Genomic DNA, 16,571 nt, shown 5'->3' on the forward strand with positions numbered 1-16,571 from the left:
ACGTTCGATGCATCTATTTTTATTATTTTTTACATCGATGCCTTTTAATTACTTTTTTTTTAAATTTTCAATTTCAATTTTTCTGGGAGATTGATGGGTCAATTAAAAGTTACTAGGGAGTTTGCTTTCTGTAGTGAAAATTGTTCAGCTAGTTGTAAGATGGACAGTGATTCAGGGGATTTAGGGGATTATTCCCTAGATCGAAGGGAACGTAAAAGGAATAGTGTTTATGTAGCTTTCTTAGACCGCAAATAGAGCAACTTGGAATCGAGTAACCGCGAGTGGAGCGGTAGTCAGTGAAACAACCGCAAGTAGTACAGCTCGATAGATACTGCCACTTCGTTTCCGCCTCGCTAAACGATACAGTGCTCAGTGTGTTGAGTAATATGGATATTCGGGAAAAAAATCATAACTTAAAAATTAATTAGTTTTTGACTAAAGTACCTTAAAATACAAAGTTGGATTGATTAGTAAATGAAAAAATACACATTACTATTCCTTGCCTTTTTAATAGATAAAATTTGTTGTGTAATCATTTTTTCTACTTTTTTCAATTTAGCGAAAATTTTTCGAGTTCTAACAAACATTTTGCTTATGTAAATTTCCAGAGGAAGGAATTACAATCTTTCCTCCTATTTAACTAAAAAATAATGTTCAATTAATTGATAGGTACTATAAGATTTCATTGTCTTCATTTATACGGTCATTATAAGGATTTTCATTATTTCCTCCTTTTCGTGCAATTTTGTGCAATTAAATTTCATGTGAATTTAAAGTTTAATATACAAAATTGCAAGGAAGTACCTTTTGGTACTTTTTTTAAAAACTCAAATTGGGGCAAATTGTTAATATTGCAATGTTTGAAAAATGCACCGATTTTTGGAGTAAATTTCATCCCACAATTTTAATAATAAATTAATATATTTAGTCAAATTTATTAATCACGTTACAAATTATATTCTGTTATTAATTTTTTTAACAGAAAAAGGTCTGTAGATCTTACACTTTGAATTTCTGATTTTTTTCCATTTGACAAACTGTGTATTTCGAGCAACACACGAGAATAAATCATGATTTTCTTTTTTTTCTTTAAACATATCTTTGTAGCTTAGCTGGTTCGTGATACTTTCCATTGAAAGCTCGAAACACTTGCTGGCGAATAAAAAGGAAAATTCAGCGCACGAGATGTGCATCCATCCCTGGATTTTTCCACCTTCGATCTCTTTACGAGAGCCTATTTTCCGATGCACTGGCTATACCTTTTTTACAGTTCCGCGAAGGGCATGGAAATTTCTTTAGTATGTATTCTAGAGCATACTCTTTCCTTGCTTACACGTGATCTTGTTTCCCACTGCGCCAATGGAATATCCTTTATTCATTTTTATCTCTTTCCTTGTTGTTTTTTCAAATAAACCGTGTTGCGTGATCTACATCACGGTTGACCTCCTTCCTTCCTTATTTCGTCGCATTTCGATGCTGGTATCTCGTTGAACATCATTAATTTCTCACAAAATCACCGAAATTTCATAATTAATAATTCCATTTTAATTGCAATTAAATTAACAGCCAGGCGAGCCTTAATCGGTGTACACTGTATTTTATTTCGAACTAGTCTGAATTATGGAAAAAGGGAAATGTAAATTTACATGGAATATTCATGACGTTGTATGAATACAGAAACGAAGAACGATGAATAATTACCGGTGCGAAGAAAACAAAGGAATTATCGATGATCATAAATCATACATGCAGAGAGGAAGCTTTGATTTTCTGAAAGCTATTTATCTACAGAATTATTCATCATTTTATATTAAACAAGATAGTCAGGGAGGTTTACAGTTGTCCTATTAACGATATTCAAATTTTATTTATAGCCCACTAAATGCTCCTCATTTTTTTAATTATCAAATGGAAATTTTCCCCAAAAATAGAAACGTAGATACACAAAGGGTACATTTAATCATATATTCGCTTTCGAACGACCACAACCGTTTACCTTTTATTCAGAGCAGTAGACGGGGTAAGCCGAGCGTTTGCTTAGCAAAGGGTTGCGCGATTCTTTTAAAGGTACAGCAAGAAAAAAAAAAAAATATCAACTCCGGTGACCGAGCTGTAAAAACGAAGAAATTTTCGACGGTCGTGGTTTGGAGAGTTTCAAGGAGAATTTTTTGTCATACGAACGAAGAAGAAAAGGGACAGCAATGACATCCGTGGGAAATTAAAGCGGATCCTTAAAATGGTACTCGCTCTGGCATAGTCGAAAGTTCAGTTTTTTGGAATTTTAAACAGTTGCCTGCCCTAGTTGTGACGATTAATGACGGTGTTTCCGAATGGCCGCACCAAAATTGAGCACTCAGGTTCGGTATGTAACCTTAATTGACTACAAGAAACCCATTAAAGTTGGTTTCAGAACCGGATGTCTTACCGTTTTCGAGATATCGTGATAAGGTTAGATTAGATTAAGTTAGGTTCTGTGCACACTATTGAATAGCGCATGCGCAGTATCGAATAGCGCATGCGCAGTATCGAGTAGCGCATGCGCAGTATAGAGTAGCGCATGCGCAGTATCGAACAGCGCATCCGTAGTCCCAAAATTGTACACAAATTTCTTACCACGATATCTCAAAAACGGTAGGACATCCAACTCTGAAACCAATTATAATCGGTTTCTAGTAGTCAATTTAGGTTATATACCGAACCTGATTTCTCAATTATGCTAGGGACATTCGGAAACTATACAAATAGTACAAAATTGTACCATGATATCTCAAAAACGGCAAGACATCCAGCTCTGAAACCAATTTTAATCGGTTTCTAGTAGTCAATTTAGATTATATACCGAACCTGAGTTCTCAATTTTCGTGGGGCCACTGGAAAACTTATCCCGGTTAATTTTCAAATTCCAAGCCCTCCGAACGATTTTAGATGTAATTTCGCCATTTTCCATGCGAAACTGACTTTCTTATCTACGATGCTTCGTGCATCGAATCTAAATCGAAATCTGATGCAAAAAGAGGAAAAAAAATTGCCCCATGCTGGAAACGCTTTAAAAAGGCTCGAAGTATTCTGTTGAAACTTTGTATTTCTAAACAGAATATTGTACATCTTATTAAAAAATAAATAGCGTTATATCGTACGAAGTTATTATTGATCAGAGTAGCGTTTGCAGAAGTATCAGATATAAATGGACGAGTAAATCAAATATTTAATCGCAACTCCGGAAACTTTCACGACGAAGTAGACAAGAAAACGAAACGAACCTCGATTCTTCTATATCGCTTGGAAAGTTTCGAAAGTTATCGGAATTTGATGCATCGGAAGAGCTGGAAATTTCGCAGAAATTTCAAAGGGAAGAAGAATTACATTTTGACAAATTTAGTAAGAATATTCGAATGGAACAAGGATATAAATTTCCACGAAGATATTTTCAAACGGGAAGTTAAACAGTCTGGCAGGATTTCTTTTTCTAGAAAAAAAAAATTTCACTTTGTACTAAAGGGAAGACAAGAAAAATTTTGTCGATGGCTTTCTTTTTTTCCTTTCCCTCAAAGGATCGAGGAAATTGGGCTGCAAAGAGGCCGTCGCGAATTTCTCTGTAGTACTTTTCCAAAGGGATCCGATATCCAGCCACTCTTAAGATCCTTTCAGGATCCTTCAAAAGGATATAATCGATTCACCTTCCTTCTTTTCACTTCCACACGTCGTAAACTCTTGCAGTTTCCACCTCTTTATTTTTCCCATCTCCAGCCGCTTATGAATTTCAATTATCCTCGACACTTTCGCACCTATGATTACATGATCGAACGATTGAATAATAAATCTAGGGTATTTGGTTTTCCTGGTAAAAATCTAACGATACGTAGTAATAATAAAAAGAAGAGCATTGCAATTTCCAATTAACGAGCTATCCAAATTGGCGGATAAAAGAGTTGGATATTGCTGGGCTTTCTCTCTGACAAATTGACCGATTTCAGTGAAAATTGTCGGTGCTATGCGGAAATAAATCCACGGTTGTACCGGTGGTGGTCGTTGGAAGTGTGGCCTTTTCCCAGGAGGAGGGAGGGGTCACGAGGGGATGGCTATCGCCCCGGGCATGAAACTCTCCCCGTTGCCACGGCTATTTTCGTTTAGATTTAGATGTTCCCGTTATGAATGAGAGAACCACCGACCTGCCAGCTAACCGTTAACATCTTCATCGTTTGAAAAACTCTGCCAGTTTAATGGAACACTCGTCGAACAAAGTTGGTCTATACTATGCGATCGTGATCAAACTGGCCATTATGCGTTACGAATATTGATGAAACATTTCAAATAGCCATTAGAACGTAGGAAAGAACCTAGAGTTATGTGCAACCAATATATACGTGTCACCTTTTGCCTCTCCGCTTTATAGCTCTAAAATTTTACTCCCTGGTTGTTTTTGTAGTAAATCGTAGTAAATCCGCCATCTTGAATTTCGAAAATCTAATTTCTGATTCGTAATCAGCGACCCCATAAACTCCTATGTTCAAAATTTCACAGTATTAGCGATATTTTCTATCTTTAGTCCGTCATATTGGATTCGCCATCTTGAATTTTGAAAATCTGATTTCAGATTCGTAATCACCTCACCCAAAAACCCTTATATTCAAAATTGCACATTATTAGCGATATTTTCCATTTTTTAGTCCGCCATATTAAATCCGCCATCTTGAATTTTGACAATCTGGTTTCAAATTTGTAATCACCTACCCCAAAATCCCCTATATTCAAAATTTCACAGCGTCAGCGATGTTTTCTATTTTTTAGTCCGCCATATTGAATCCGCCATCTTGAATTTTGACAATCTGGTTCCAAATTTGTAATCACCTACACCAAAATTCCCTATATTCAGAATTTCACAGCGTTAGGGATGTTTTTTATTTATTAGTCCGCCATATTGAATCCGCCATCTTGAATTTTGAAGATCTGATTCCAAATTCGTAATCAGTTACCCCAAAATCCCCTATATTCAAAATTTCACAGCGTTAGGGATGTTTTCTATTTGTTAGTCCGCCATCTTGAATTTTGACAATCTGATTCCAAATTTGCAATCACCTACCCCAAAATCCCCTATATTCAATATTTTCCAACATTAGCGATGTTTTCTATATTTTAGTCTGCCATATTGAATCCGCCATCTTGAATTTTGACAATCTAGTTCCAAATTCGCAATCACCTAACCCAAAATTCCCTATACTAAAAATTTCACAGCGTTAGGGATATTTTCTATTTTTTAATCCGCCATCTTGAATTTTGACAATCTGGTTCCAAATTCATCATCACCTACCACAAAAACTTATTATAGAAGTAAAATTAAAAAAATTGTTCACACATAAAAATTCACGCATAAAGGTGTTAAGGCAAGATTTATTTTATAATTGATACATCGTTACCAATATTCCCATTCTTTTCTTCGTTAAGAAATGTACGGGATTTGGGTTACGGAGAGTTAATAGTGGACGTGAACTGGATGTACGATATAAACGAGAAATATATGCGAGATTACACGTAGCATTGCCAAGAACAGATCCGTTTTTGCGAATGATGCAGCGATTCCGAGCTGCAAAACAAACGACGATAGATTTTGGCCACTGGCCTTCCTATACAGGTTATCCCAAAAAGGATTCACTAGGATCTTCTCTAGTAACAAATTAGCAATTTAAATTGTCCTTGAATATCTTTTAAGTATAAAAAAAAGATTAATAACTTCCCCTAGCCCAAAGTAAAGTTTAGTGAAATAAAAAAGAAACGCAGATCGAGCTGAAAATTTAATATATCGAACGCATAATGCATATTTGAAATTCACTAGGGTGAGACATTCCGTGCATATTGAACAGAAGATAGTACACGTGTTCAAACAAAGGGTGGATGCTTTCCAATTGAAGAGTATTCAATCGAGCGTTAATCGATTAACGAGGTCGATAATGACGGGCTTATCCAAACGACACAATGATATTGGCCGAATTATTTGATTCGAATAAAGGTGCGACGAGGCGTTAATGGAATCAATGAAACAATTAACAGGGTCGAATTTTTACCTAGGAACATTGGATAATTTAATTACTAGAATGACGGATGAACTTTCAACTTTTCTCTGTATAGAAAACACTTGACAAATTATTTATCGATTACCTTGAAAATCTGAAGAGACAGGTGCTCTTCGCTATCTAAGCTGATCGGGAGAGAATTTCTGCTCGTTTCAGCAAATTCCTAGCCAAAAGCGAGCTTCCAGCCTCGAGGGAACAATCGGAGAAAACGAAGGAAACTTCAGTTTCAGCTTTTACGGATCCTATAAAATATCAAATAATAACGAAGAGCCATCGTTTATCTTCCGTGGGAACGAGCAGTTTCCAAGTTTTCCACAATTCACTCCTAATCATTCCCCCCACGTAGTAAGAAAAATAATCTTCGTTTCCAATGCGCTCGATTGAGAGGAGTTTAAAAGTGAGCACGAACGATTTATTTGTCCACGAAAAAGTAATTAAAGTGGCGTACAGGCACTTCTAAAAATTCTATTTGTTCTCTTACTTTCCCCCAGAGAAAAGGATTCTTCTTTTGGTTGATTATTTTTTGAATCAACCTGTGTACGATCCAACAGCTGACTGTGTGTCTCTCTGGCAAGTAAATTAGCAAAGCTTCTTTTTCCCCGTTAATTCCAGAAAATCTCGGGTTTGAGAAACGAGGCTATACCCATGGCGTTAATTATTTTTTCGCACGGTTCGTTCAGCCTCGTCCCAAATTACCAGTGCACAGTTTTTACTCTGGTAAATTTGATTTTTCAAGTCTTGGTAAGCTTGTTCGTAGAATTTTACGCCAGTCCTCATTTTTCCTCTGTCTTTGGCCTTGTTAAATTTTCATTGGAAAAATCATTTAAGAAAGTCATTTAAGAAAGCGTTTAAAATAAAATTTTCAACTGGTTGAATTATTCTTGAAGGAAAGTGAAGAACATTGCGAGGAGTGTTGAAAAGTCTTTTCTGCATAGCCAGAAACTTTCCGAGACAGTGGACAGTGGAAGATAGCAGTTCCTCTTATTGATGACACCTTCGAGTGTCAGCAAGAAGTTTAACTTTCTTTCGCCTGGGTTGTCACAAAGGGGCGTTTAATCCTTTGAGGGGCACTTTTTTCTTCCGAATAAATTATTGAAATCAAAGTTTATCTGAAGGTTTTTGGAGACTGCTGATTACGATTCTGACGTCAGAATTGCGAAATTCAAAAATTTTTCTTGAAAAAACTGGCATGTGAAAAGTTTTGAAAAAATATGTCATGGTATTAGGTATAGAATATATACACACAAATTTTCAGAGCTATAAGACTCTTCGTTCTAGAATAACAGAGTTTATTTTAAGAAAAAAGAAACGAGTTTTTGTGTTCTAATTGTTTACAACACGTTTATACAACTTTTTATGAAATTTATATAACTTGGAACCCTATGAGTCTAAAAAAGCAGAGCTGGCCCTGGGACTAGACGGCCGTCTAGGGCACCCCCAATGTCCAGGGCCGCTCCTGGGTCTAGGCACACTAGGCGGCCACCTAGGGCCGACCAGGGGGCTAGGCAGACTAAGTGGCCTCCTAGGGCCCCCCAAGGTCCAGGGTCGACCCGGGGTCTAGGCACACTAGGCGGCCGCCTAGGCCCCCCCCCCCCCAAGGTCCAGGGCCGACCTTGGGCCTAGGCAGAATAAGTAGCCGCCTAAGGCCCCCCAATGTCCAGGGTCGACCCTGGGTCTAGGCACACTAGGTCGGGGGCCGACCCTGGGCCAAGGCAGACTAGGCGGCCACCTAGGGCCCCCCAAGGTCCAGGCCCGCTCCTGGGTCTAGGCAGACTAATCGGCCACCTAGGGCCCCCGAATGTCGAGGGCCGACCTGGGGTCTAGGCAGACTAAGTGGCCGCCTAGGGCCCCCCAAGGTCTAGGACCGACCGTGGGTCTAGGCACACTAGGCCCCCCCAATGTCCAGGGCCGACCCTGGATCTAGGCACACTAGGCGGCTACCTAGGGCCCCCCAATGTCCAGGGCCCCCATAAAACGATTTTGCGTCTAAGAATGCAAGAAGAGTTTAGTTGAATATTAATCGATGTAAATGCAAATCTAAATTAGTTATACAAATTTTAATGTTAATTTTATAAATTTTATTTGAGGTACTTTTTTTTATGTTATTCATATATGTGAAGGGGCCCTTTTTCGGAGCTCGTCTCGGACCCCCGAAATTTCAGGGCCGGCCCTGCTAAGAAGTACTCTCAAAGTAATTCCGAATTAAAGAAAAAACTATAAAACAAAAAGCTGGTACAAATATGTACCACTGCCCTTCAAAGGGTTAAAAGTATATCAAGTTACTTCACCGAGTTCCATTCAATTCTGTCGATTCAATTTCGATGCATACACCAGTGGAATTAATTCTGGACACTTTTAATTTTTACTTAAATTTCGCATTTATTCAAATTATTTAATATATAATCATTCATATTTTATATTCTAATCATTGTTTTTTAATTTTAGGCGTCGTTTATATAAAAAATTTTAATATATAATAAAAATTACAATTTCAACGCATCAGAGGAGGTAGAAAAAAAATTAATTTCATCCTGTGATTGGCTATTTTACATCATGCAATGTTTTGTGTTGCCAGGTGCAAAAACAAAAGTAACACAGTTTAGATTTTTTTAAATTAAAATTTTCAAACATTTTCAAACCAAATTGTGTGAAAATATTAAGTATAAATAGTATAGATTACAATAAAAATATTATACATTTTCTGCACAAATATGAAATAAAGAATATTTTTATTCAGCGTCCAGAATGAATTCCACCAGTGTAGGTATTTACAGATGAAAATAGACACTTTTCTTTTCACTTCGTTTATCGAACAATGCAAAAGCTTTTGAACTATACCGACGTAGAATTCATTTGTTAAAAGCACATTCCGAAGCTTGTATCGAAATGAACACTCCACAGCACGGCCACCTGTTGTAAATACTTCCGTTTCGAAAGTGGCAATCAATTGCTCACACCGTGGCTCGCTTCAAACGAAATTACTAAAACGCAGTTTACAGAATTACACAGCTCTTTTTAACCCTTTTTTTTATTTTAAAGAAATATTTTCTTCGGGTATACTTCCGAAAGGCCCCATCACCCCAGGACAACCAAACTTCGGATTTATAGTAATTGAGGGACGAGAAATTGAATGAGACCATTTTCAAAACTGGCAAATAAACAGTTCTCGAGATATACAGGGTATTCTAAAAGTGCGGAAAGCCCCTATTACCTCGATAAGAACGCATTTTCACGGAAAATGACTAACCTAACCTAGGTTAGGATTAGGGTTGGGGTTAGGGTTAGGGTTAGGTTAGTCATTTTGCGTGAAAATGCGTTCTTATCAAGATAACCTAACCTAGGTTAGGGTTAGGGTTAGGTTAGTCATTTTGCGTGGAAATGCGTTCTTATCAAGATAACCTAACCTAGGTTAAGGTTAGGGTTAGGTTAGTCATTTTGCGTGGAAATGCGTTCTTATCAAGATAATAGGGGGTTTTCGCACTTTTAGAATACCCTGTATATTTCGAGGACGATTTATTTGCCAGTTCTGAAAATGGTCTCATCGATTTCTCGTCCCTCAATTACTATAAATTCGAACTTTGGTTGTCCTGGGGTGATGGGGCCTTTTGGAAGTTTCCCCTTTTCTTCTTACGCGTTTGCATGGTGTTTTCTTATTATATTGAAAGTATTCATGAATTCTTCATTCTGTAATATTCGTGAAATTCTGGGCTTTAAATCGATATGCTACACGTTGCACCTTCCAATACTTTTCTGTCATGAAATCCATTTATACAAACACCAGGAATGCTATATCTCGATAACGATGAAAATCTTATTCTGTCTTTCAAAATTGACTGACAGTCGATTTGTTAAACAAAGCAAAGAAATTGAAGCGGAAAAATCAGCAAACTACCGAAAGGTAGATAACCAGTTGTGCAGGAAGGTTTTGACGAAAATCAAAAAGAGTAAATAAAAGTGTAAAACGAGGTCAGTTATTTTTTTATTTTTCCTTTCTTTGAGGGAGTTAATAAAATGGGTCAAGTTTCAATTTTTATACTTTTGTAAATATCGGGTCGTTAAGAAACTCGACAAAGTGTAAATAACATTTTTTAATCAGCTGAAATAATTATTATCAATCGCTAATGACTTTACTGGCGACTAACAACTTCCAGCGTTTAACCCTTTGAAGAATACTGGTACGTATCTGTACCACCTTTTTATTTTTAGTTTTTTCTTTAATTCGAAATTGCAGATTTTTTCAACATGTGAGTACTTTTTAGAATTTTGAGCTTCCAAGTTATAAAACATTCATGAATAATTAGTTTTAAACAATTAAAACACAAAAAAATCGTTATTTTTTTCAGAATTTTTCGTTTTCACGAAAAAAATTTTTAAGTTTTCCAAAAATTGAATTTTGCAAAAACCTTTAGATAAACTTTGATTTCAATAATTTGTTCGAAAGAAAAATGTGCCCCTCCAGGGCCGGCATTAGGGGGCGGCGCAGCCCGGTGCCCCTAGTTTATTCATCTATATCCGTTTAGATTATTAAAGCTGCTGTGTAATTTAACAATTTTTACAATCTAACTACATTAGGCAGATTAGGCGGCCACCTAGGGCCCCCCAAGGTCCAGGGCCGATCCTGGGTCTAGGCAGACTAACTGGCCGCCTAGGGCCCCCCATGGTCCAGGGCCGATACTGGATCTAGGCAGAGTAAGTGGCCACCTAGGGCCCCCCAAGGTCCAGGGCCGACCCTGGGTCTAGGTACACTAGACGGCCACCTAGGGCCCCTCAAGGTCCGGTGCCGACCTTGGGTCTAGGCACACTAGGCCCCCAAGGTCCAGATCCGACCCTGGGTCTAGGCACACTAGACGGCCACCTAGGGCCCCCCAAGGTCCAGGGCCGACCCTGGGTCTAGGCACACTAGGCCCCCCAAGATCCAGGGCCGCCGCTGGGTCTAGGCACACTAGGCCCTCCAAGGTCTAGAGCCGATCCTGGGTCTAGGCAGACTAGCCGGCCACCTAGGGCCCCCAAGGTCCTACTTTGTCTTTGTTTCTTAAAAATTTTGAACCCCTGAATGGGCGCCACGATAATCCTGCCCAGGGCGCCAGTATTGCTGAAACCGGACCTGTGCCCCTCAAAGGGTTAAAAACAATAATTTCTCAATTTTTGCAAGAAAGTATATTTTGAACAGAAAAATAATAATCTGTATCAACGTAGGTGTATCAAAAGATTTTTCCTTCCTTAACAAGATAGATCGAACAGACAGGTATTCGCACCACGTACCAGCGTTAATTCTAAAAGGCGTAACTTCGTTTATTAATTAACGGTAATTCCGAGCATCGACGTGACACAGGTCTGCCGAAGGAAGGTAGGGAAGCTTCGCACGTAAATTTGTTGTCGTTGCGCCTTTATTTTACCGCTTTTCGGGCAGCGAGAGTTGTCTCTGGGTCATTTAAATATTGCAGCACCCGCCTCTATTGAATTATTGTCGCTGTTTGCCGTCCTAATTTCCACGTTTCCACGCTGATACATAGACTTCCTTTTATCAATTTATTTTTATCGCCAACTTTTTCTCCTTTGAAGCTCCTTCGTTTTTAAACTGGTCGAAAGTTTCTTGCTCTTTGAGTTGTTTCAATTACTCGGTTTCAAGTTTCCCCGATGCTTCGAAGAAACACTAAATGATTTGCCATTTTTTCTTTTCAAATAAAAATCTTTTAATTTTAGAAATATATACAGTGATGAAATTGATCAAATAATTTATTTAATCAATAGATGTTTGGAAATCCATTTGATTAATAATTTAAGTTGCTATCTTTAAGAAGAAAGAAAGAAAATTTTAAGAAAATTAGGAACATTGTTAATATCTAATCAATCTCTATACCAGGGAAAATCTTAATAAACCTATAATCTAATTACGAGGAACAATTTGCGATTTTTTTTTTTCAAATAAAAATCTTTTAATTTTAGAAATGTATACAATGACTCACGAAATTGATCAAATAATTTCCATCATTATACTTTTCATTTAATCAAAATGTAATGACTAGTTATAGATGTTTGGAAATCCATTTGATCAATATCTTTAAGAAGAAAGAAAGAAAGAAAATTTTAAGAAAATTAGGAGCATTGTTATAATCCCGTTTATGGAGAAATTTGAAAATTAATTACGAGGAACAATTTGCCATTTTTTTTTTCAAATAAAAATCTTTTAATTTTGACTCATGAAATTGATCAAATAATTTCCATAATTATACTTTTTATTTAATCAAAATGTAGTGACTAATTATAGATGTTTGGAAATCCATTTGATCAATAATTTAAATTGCTATCTTTAAGAAGAAAGAAAGAAAATTTTAAGAAAATTAGGAACATTGTTATAATCCCGTTTATGGAGAAATTTGAAAACTAATTACGAGGAACAACTACACGTTGGTTCACCGAACGGTTATAATCAGACCAGTTAATGAAATTAAGCTTAATGAAATTCAGCGACCAGGTGTAAACAATAATTTGATGCTCGTTATTATCTGTTATAATACCTTGCACAGTAATTACCACACTTGTTATCGTTACGTTCCATATTAAAGTATCGGTTACCTGTATTATTAATTATAAACTAATTAAACGTTAATCAAAGTAAACAATTTCCGATGGAAATACGAGTTATTGTTTAACGTAAATTTATCACACACGCAGAGTAAATTTCTTGTAATACAGCCAAGTATCGAAAACAGAGAGTGCCAGACCGTTTCGAAAGCAGGCTATTAATTAATTAAGGATTAATTATGACAGACGCATGTGCGCTCTCTTAAGCTCGATTTGAAGGTTAATTAGTTCGGAGTGCACTCTAGATTCAATTGGTGGCGAGGGTGGAAAATTGTTTCAAAGGTTCTTTCGCTATGACACACTTTTCTCAATCAGAGAGAATCGGAAATTAGTTACCTGTTATATCTTCGAAGGAAAGAAAAGGGTTAACACATTGCGTGGGACGCTCTGGTCGACCTCACATTTGAAAAATTATAAATTCTTTTTCTTAATTAATTGAAGAATGTCACTGATGTTATTAAATTAATTTTCTTCTAAAGTATTATTTGGTGTATCTGATAAATTATTTTCATTTTCATTATCTTTATTTTTATGAGAGATTTTGCAATTTTTTAAAAATTAGGGTCTATTTTGTGTAATAATTAAAAAATTGGTTCCCCATCAATTAAAACACGAACTTTCAAATAAAATGTTGTACAATGATAAAACACTTTATAAGGTACGATGCATGTTCGACACAGAATACTGAAAGATTGTTCCCTCATTTTTCGGAATTTCGATATAAATTTCATTCGCTAATTACTTGTAAGAATATGCAAGGTTTCGTTGCTTTCTATTTTGCCTCCTATTAAAAATCTATGCCTTCTATTAATAGATCGTTACCTTCTATTAAAAAATCGTTCCCTTATATTAAAAAATCGTTGCCTTCTATTAAAAACTCGTTGCCTTATATTATAAAATCTATGCGTTCTACTAAAAACTTTATGCCATCTATTAAAGAATCGATGCCTTCTACTAAAAAATCGTTGCCTTCTATTAAATAATCTATGCCTTCTATTAGAAAATCTACGCTTTCTATCAAAGAATCGTTGCCTTCTATTAAAGGATCTATGTCTTCTATTAAAAAATCTAGGCCTTCTATTAAAAAATCTATGCCTTCTACTAAAAAATCTATGCCTTCTATTAAAAAAAATCTATGGCTTTTACTAAAAGATCTGTCTTCTATTAAATAATCTATGCCTTCTATTAGAAAATCTACGCCTTCTATCAAAGAATCGTTGCCTTCTATTCAAAAATCTATGCCTTCTATTCAAAAATCTAGGTCTTCTATTAACAAATCTATGCCTCCTACTAAAAAATCTATGTCTTCAATTAAAAAATCTATCCCTTCTATTAAAGAATCTATGCCTTCTACTAAAAAGTCTATGCCTTCTATTAGAAAATCTACGCCTTCTATCAAAGAATCGTTGCCTTCTATTCAAAAATCTATGCCTTCTATTCAAAAATCTATGCCTTCTATTAAAAGATCTATGCCTTCTATTCAAAAATCTAGGCCTTCTATTCAAAAATCTATGCCTTCTACTAAAAAATCTGTCTTCTATTAAATAATCTATGTCTTCTATTAAAAAAAATCTAGGCCTTCTATTAGAAAATCTACGCCTTTTATCAAAGAATTGTTGCCTTCTATTCAAAAATCTATGCCTTATATTAAAGGATCTATGTCTTCTATTAAAAAATCTAGGCCTTCTATTAAAAAATCTATGCCTTTACTACAAAATCTATGTCTTCTATTAAAGGATCTATGTCTTCTATTAAAAAATCTAGGCCTTCTATTAAAAAATCTATGCCTTCTACTACAAAATCTATGTCTTCTATTAAAAAATCTATCCCTTCTATTAAAGAATCTATGCCTTCTACTAAAAAGTCTATGCCTTCTATTAAAAAATCGTTGCCTTCTATTAACAAATCTACACCTTCTATCAAAGAATCGTTGCCTCCTATTAAAAAATTTATGCCTTCTATTAAAAAATCGTTGCCTTCTATTAACAAATCTATGACTTCTACTAAAAAATCTATGCCTTCTATTAAAAAATCAATGTCTTCTACTAAAAGGTATATGCCTTCTACTACAAAAGCTATGCCTTCTATTAAAAAATCTATCCCTTCTACTAAAAAATCCTTGCCTTCTATTACAAAATCACTGTCTTCTACTAAAAAGTCTATGCCTTCTACTAAAAAGTCTATTCGTTCTATTAAAAAATCGTAGTCTTCTATTAAAAACTCGTTGCCTTATATTAAAAAATCGTTGCCTTTTATTAAAAAATCTATTTCTAATCTCTCGAGTCGTCGATTCGCAAATAAACATTAAAACGAGATATCTTGTAACCCGACTCCGACGTTTCGTTCGGTATAAACGAGATTCCTCGCGACTCGTACGAAATGTATGAAAACCATATCGGTGATCTTCTGACAGTAAACGATTAAAAATTTGATCCTGGACTTCTGGTGTGACCCTTTGAAAAAGAGGTCGTCAGGGGAGAAGTTCCTTCGAGACAGCGAAAACTATAGCAGCTTATTCCATCTTTCATCTTAATCTTTACAATGGCAGATTCTTTCGCTCGTATTTCTTCGTTGAATAAGAACCTTAACTTCTTCCTGACTCTATTTCAAACTTTATCCGGGATTTTTTTTCGTCTCCCTTTGGAATAGGAAATTAAAAAACGTGTTCACCCGTACAGAAAAAATGTGCATTGAAATATCGATTTTTTTTTCCTTTTCTACATAGATAATATCTTAATTCCAAAGTTTAATTACAAATTCTCGAGGTAAAGGTGATTTTTCCCAAATAAGCTTGAAAGTTTCCCCAGTTCTGCACCACTTTTGTTGCTTTTCCTCTCTTTGCTAAGAGAACGAAATCCTCGCGATACAACGGAGCAAATTTTAAGAGGAAAAGAGGATTAGCTGGTTGTTCGAAGGATATTGCAAATGTCCTTCGTTGTTTTGATTCCACTTGAAATTCTCCCTCGGTCAAGCAACTCTTCTGAGATTCCAGGCTAGAATCTTACTCGCTTCTGCTCCGACAACCACTATCCCAAGTGTAATTTGGTTAAATTAAACGTAAGCTGCATCGCAATCCAATCCGATCTAAGAACTTTCACTTTTCTCTTTCCTCCTCTAAATTTTCCTTCGTTGAACATAATAATCGTGAAACAAATAGAAATCGATCGATTATTCAGAAAAAATTTGATTATGACAGATTTTCAAACACGAAAAGTCTAACGCAAACTCATGACATAAAAGTATCGCAAAATACCATGTATGGCATATCAAATGAAAGTTTAAAGTCTCCTGAAAATCACTCTATCAATGATTCACGAATATGTTTATTACAATTGATTTGTTGCAATAAAGAATAGAGTGCTAATGAGTTAGCTGATTTGCGGTCCTCCCCGAATTCTAACACAATTTCGTGACATAAAAGTATTACAAAGAACCACTTATGGCACACCGTTTTAAAGCGTAAAGTGTGCTGAAGATAACTGTATAAAGCTTTCGTGGATATTCTTAACATAAGCTGAAATAAACGATAATCCTGCGCTGTTTTCTGTTCTAATCATTTTTGGACACTTTATTTATAAAATCAAAGTGATTAGTTGCAACCCACAATATCCGGATAAAAAATTAGTCTTTCAAAGATTAATATTGGAAAATAGAAGAAAAAGGAAAAATATAGCTGCCCATATCTTCCCATATGAGGCGGCAATAACATCCCCCAGTGATAACGGCCGCGATAACACGCAGTTACGCGGCTCTCCGAGGGGGCCATGCAGGGAGGGATGAAAGATTTTATTGGTCCAATTAATTGAGCGACGTGGAAAACGAAATAACGAAGCATTAACCCAGATACTGTCCTCCCGTTTGACGAAGATCAACTACCTCCGGTAAACAGGATGCTCACCCAATCCTCCCTAAAAAACG

The 16,571-nt window shown here is 36.1% G+C and overlaps 1 protein-coding gene across 1 annotated transcript in view; it reads left to right on the plus strand.

Annotated features, from left to right (window-relative positions):
* Positions 1 to 16,571, plus strand: part of LOC117608842 (midasin) — a 70,508-nt gene that overhangs the window by 31,034 nt on the left and 22,903 nt on the right. The window lies entirely within an intron of this gene.

The sequence above is a fragment of the Osmia lignaria genome, chromosome 8 (assembly GCF_051020975.1).
Source record: "Osmia lignaria lignaria isolate PbOS001 chromosome 8, iyOsmLign1, whole genome shotgun sequence".
NCBI classification, from domain to species: domain Eukaryota; kingdom Metazoa; phylum Arthropoda; class Insecta; order Hymenoptera; family Megachilidae; genus Osmia; species Osmia lignaria.